Source organism: Jaculus jaculus, chromosome 2 (assembly GCF_020740685.1).
Source record: "Jaculus jaculus isolate mJacJac1 chromosome 2, mJacJac1.mat.Y.cur, whole genome shotgun sequence".
NCBI lineage: Eukaryota > Metazoa > Chordata > Mammalia > Rodentia > Dipodidae > Jaculus > Jaculus jaculus.
In genome coordinates this window covers 172,088,178-172,093,497 of record NC_059103.1, presented here as the reverse complement: position 1 = coordinate 172,093,497, position 5,320 = coordinate 172,088,178, and the positions used below count along the sequence as shown (strand labels likewise).

General features: G+C 44.6%; 1 non-coding gene across 1 annotated transcript; it reads right to left on the bottom strand.

The window, feature by feature from the left end:
* Positions 1 to 285: 285 nt before the first annotated feature.
* On the bottom strand, positions 286 to 426 carry LOC123458913. The gene has a single exon (XR_006635852.1). It is a non-coding gene; the product is annotated as a U4 spliceosomal RNA (small nuclear RNA).
* Positions 427 to 5,320: the final 4,894 nt, after the last annotated feature.

Here is a 5,320-nt window from a genome sequence, read left to right as displayed (position 1 = left end):
AATTGAACCCAGGTTGTCAGCAAGTTTAACTACTCCCCAGCCCACGTCCAGGATTTAATTTTAAAAAGAAAATCATAACTGGCTGAAGAGCCGTGAGCACGTGTTGTCTGAGCGGTCTATGGGGACCGTGACCCCATGGGCGCGGAGGAAGCAAGCTGGCGGTTGGCAACTGGGGAGAAATAAACTTACAGTGATTTATTGTGAACATTTACTTAAGAGCTAGACGACCTTGACCTACCCGATGAGATACTCAAAGCATCCTTTTTTTGAAACCAGACTGTTCAGTCTCCGTAGAGACTGTCAAAAATTGCCAATGCCGACTATATTGCAAGTCGTCACGGCGGGGTATTGGGAAAAGTTTTCAATTAGCAATAATCGCGCCTCGGATAAACCTCATTGGCTACGATACTGCCACTGCGCAAAGCTGGAGAGGGGGCGCGCCTGCTCGCCGTGCCCAGCGCGCCCGAGTCCCATTTCACAGAAGGGAGGATGCGGGCACTGCCAAGACCCTCTGCTTCTGCTCGATCGCGAGGGACGCGGACGAAGCACACCGAGCGCAGCTCTCCGAAGCCAGCGCCGGCGGTGTCGGGGGGCGTCTTTTTAAAAGGGGGGAGAAGCAAAGCATCATGGGAGGGAGCATGCTAATCGTCTGACGTCGGCTTGCAAGGGGACCCTGAAGCCAGAGGTGGTTCCTCCTCCGTGTAACGTCCTTCTCCAAAGAGGTTTGCTTGTTCATGATGTTACACACTGTGAAATATCTGTGAGGCATTTGGAACGTCATATTTGCAGTTTTAACTATGTTAAGTTGTTTTTTTTTAAATCCAGTATCACTGGATATTTATTTGTTCACGTCGTGGTGCAATCTTCACAGCCATTTATTTCCAGAACTTTTCATCTTCCCGAGACCAAAACTGTGCCACGATCCTTCTGTCTGGATAGATCTGACCACTCTGGACATCTTACAAGCCATGTAATATTTGTCCTCTTTTAAAACTTGTTTTTCCTTTTTTTTTTTTTTTTTTTTTTTTGAGATAGTGTCTTGCTGTAGCCCAGGCTAACTTGGAGTTCACTATGTAGTCTTGGGCTGGCCTCGAACTCACAGAAAAACTACATACATATATATAGTGGAAGCAGGAGGATTAGGAGTTAAAGGTCATTCATGGGTATAGAGTCTGAGATCAGCCTGGGCGACATAAGACTCCGCCCTGAAATTATCAGGCAGGAAATAAACAGAAAACATGAACCATAATCAGAATTTTAAAATGACCAAAAACACCCCCACAGAATCAGATGATGACACACAGATGACAAATGAGCTATTAGAATACTTTATATGTTTTAAAGTTACACTTATGATCAAAAATGAGGGGATGGAGAGATGGCTTAGCAGTTAAGCGCTTGCCTGTGAAGCCTAAGGACCCTGGTTCGAGGCTCGATTCCCCAGGTCCCACGTTAACCAGATGCACAAGGGGGCGCACGCATCTGGAGTTCGTTTGCAGAGGCTGGAAGCCCTGGCGCGCCCATTCTCTCTCTCTCTCTATCTGTCTTTCTCTCTGTGTCTGTCGCTCTCAAATAAATAAATTAAAAAAAAAATGAGCATGACGTCTAAGGAGATGGTTTAGTGGTTAAAGGCGCTTGCTTCCAAAGCCTGCCGGCCCAGGTTCAATTACCCAGTACCCGTGTAAACCAGACGCACAAAGTGGTGCATGCGTCAGGAGTTTGCAGTGACAGGAGACCCTCATGTGCCCATCTTTTCCCTACTCTCTCACAAATAAATAGTAATAAATAAGAGGGCCAGGCGTGGTGAACACCTTTAATCCCAGCACTTGGGAGTTAGAGGTAGGAGAACTGCTGTGTGAGGCCAGCCTGGGGCTACAGAGTTCAGATCAGCCTGGGCTCAAGTGAGATCCTACCTCAAAAAAATAAAAATAAAAAAGCTGGACGTGTTGGTGCACTCCTTTAATCCCAGCGCTAGGGAGGCAGAGGTAGGAGGATCGTTGTGAGTTCAAGGCCACCCTAAGACTACATAGTGAGTTCCAGGTCAGCCTGGGCTAGAGTGAGACCCTACCTTGAAAAACCAAAACAAAACAAAACAAAGTATCTAAATGGAACTTCTACAGATAAAATACATAAGGTGTGCAAAGACACCCTGGGTTAGATTATCAACAGATTAGACACTGGAGAAGTAACTGCTAGGGAATTTAAAGGAAACAGAGAAAACTGTGACTGAATAAAGCAGGCGGGCAATCCAAGCAGCCCAACTAACATCCAGGCAACAGGGGTGCCAGGAAAGGAGAGAGGGGTGCTGTCGACGGAATTCTTTCATCAAAATTCATGTTTATGTCCACACTGTAAAGGAACAAGCCACTGGAGCCAAGTGAGATGAGAATAAAGAAAAGGCAACTTTGAACCCCAGAAGTAAAATGCTGTGAATTATCTCAGTTGATCCCCACAGCCGTCAGCTCCAAAGACCACTGTCATCTCCACATGACAGACACGGAACGTGAGCTAGGGAGGGCAAGGCATTTGCTCAAGGCACATATGTTTATAGGAAATCCGAGTCAAAATTCAACTTTAACCACCTTTGCTACTTGTATCCCAGAAAGACTGGCTTTCAGGTATCAAAATGCCTCCAGATACAATAGCACCAGGCTTTTTAACAGAATACAGTGTAGGAAGGAGAAAAAAAAATCCATTATAAAGGAGATGGGCTACTTTAAAATAAATAACAGGTAGGACTCCTTACAACGTGCTCCCTCCAGACATAAAATGGCCTGGCTATCCATGACCTCATAGTGCCTGACACTACCTACACAAGACCATCATAGGAGGAGGAAAAGACCATGACATCAAAATGAAAGAGAAAGTGATTGAGATGGGGAGGGGATATGATGGAGAATGGAATTTCAAAGGGGAAAGTGAGGCGGGGGAGGGAGGGTATTACCATGGGATACTTTTTATAATCATGGAAAATGTTAATAACAATTGAGAAAAATAAGTAAATAAAGAATAGTAGCTACTGTGATTTGTCCCTCTGAAACAAGTGTTGAAATCTGTCCCCAATCTCACAGTAGTAAGAAATGGAGCTTTTTTATTTTTATTTTTTTCTGAGGTAGGGTCTCACTGTAGCTCAGGCTGACCTGGAATTCACTATGTAGTCTCAAGGTGGCCTTGAACTCACAGTGATCCTCCTACCTCTGCCTCCTGAGTGCTGGGATTAAAGGCATGCGCCACAACATCCGGCAAGAAGTAGAGCATATATAAGAGGTGATTTGATCCCTAATAGAACTTAATGCCTTTCTCACAGAAGTGAGCTCATTCTTAAAAGAACCTGTTCGTATAAAGTGGTTGTAAAGCTAGGATACCCTGTGTTTTGTCTCTTCATGCAACCACTCGCCCTTCTGATTTCTGCCAAGAGTCAGAGCATCAGGAAGCCCTCTTAGAAGCTGAGCAGATGCCAGTCCCATGTTCTTGGACTTTGTAGCCTCCACGATCATGTGCCAAAATAAACTTCTTCATAAATCAACCAGTCTCAGGTATTCTATTATAGTAAGAGGAGATAGACAAAGTCCTTCTAGGGAGAGGAAAAAAGCAAGAAGGTTGTAGATGCTTTCATTTTTAGAATGGTCATAACAGGGGCTGGAGAGATGGCTTAGTGGTTAAGCACTTGCTTGTGAAGCCTAAGGACCCTGGTTCGAGGCTCAATTCCCCAGCACCCACATTAGCCAGATGCACAAGGGGGTGCATGCATCTGGAGTTCGTTTGCAGTGGCTGGAGGCCCTGGAGCACCCATTCTCTCTCTCTCTCTCTCTCTCTCTCTGTCACTTTCAAATAAATAAAATAAATAAATAAGTAAAATTTAAGGAAAGAATGGTTGTAACATCATCAGCATAAGATACAATTTATAAGGATAGTAAGATAGAAATTCACTATGACACTTCCAGGTGATGCTGTTTTGGGAGAATGTTTCACCTTCTCCTATAACAACTAATGTTTATGCTGCAGAAGGCACCAGTCATCTCTCCCTATCTGGTTCTCAGAACTCAGGGGAGACTCCCTGAACCCCAGCACTCAGCATTGGCTCAGGACATGAGCATCACACCATTCCTTTTGACCAAAGACATCACTGAAGCCAACACCCTATTGCTCACTGAATGAAGTGAAGATTAAATCGAAGGGAATCGAACCTGGGTCCTTACGCTTCGCAGGCAAGCGCCTTAACTGGTAAGCCATTTCTGCAGCCCTGGTTTGCTTTTCTGTCACCTCCAAACTTTGGGGGAACAGCTGAAATTCATTTAGCAGCAGGCTTCTTGGTAGACCTTAGACCAGGGTCACAGCAGGACTCATGTGTTTGTCACAGGAAGGCATGGGGTCCTCTGCACAGAACACTATAAAAAAAGAAGCTATGTGATGAGCCCATATGTGTTTGGTCCTGTTTCTACCTAATCAAGGCCTGTTCTTCATTAGAATATCCTGGTAGATCAATGTTCATTCTCCAGGTTAAATAAACTCAGACCTCCTGAGATTATTTCCAGCCTTGTCCAACATGTTCAAGTTGAAACACATTACAGTAGTCTGGAAAGAGCCCAAGGAGGATTTAAAAATATATTAACTTTTGTGAGTGTGTATAGGAGAAACGTGGAGGAGGGGGTGGGCTGGGGAGAAAAGGAGTAAGAGACAGAGTAAGGAGCACTCTTTCTAAAGATCAGATTGCAATATAAAAATACCAACCTCATCTAAAGTTTAATGAACATAAGGTAAGCATTTCAAAACCCATTTAAGTACTGGGAATAACTCTCCCAACAGCTGGGTCTTCTGTCATTTTAGTTCCAGGAAATTGATCAAAGACTACAGATCAGCCTTTGATGTGGTCACCTCAAGTCTGGTCCCAAAACAACAGATGTTGAAAGAGAGAGTAGTGTCTCCCACTGAACTCTAGCTTGGCTCTCCCACCCCCACCTATTTTTTTTTTTTTTCCTTTGCAGAGTAATTTCAGAATTCTTAGAGCTGACGTCTCTGACCCCAACCCAAAGATTCCTCTCTCCTTGGATCAACCTTACAGTTCCGGGCTTTGGTTGTGCAATTGTGAATTAAGTGAAAGCTCAGCTATTGAGTTTTGTCACACTCACGTACAGATGCTCCCACAGACACACACGCGCACATAAATGATGGTGTGTACCCCAGGCAATTTTCTCAACCCTTGGGGACGTCTTAGAATAAGCCTAGTTCTCATCTCTTATCCAGCAGATGGCGCTGTGGGCTGCATTCTGCGGGACAAACTGAAGGAGAGTTTTGAAAAGTCTACACCAAACCCTTAGCA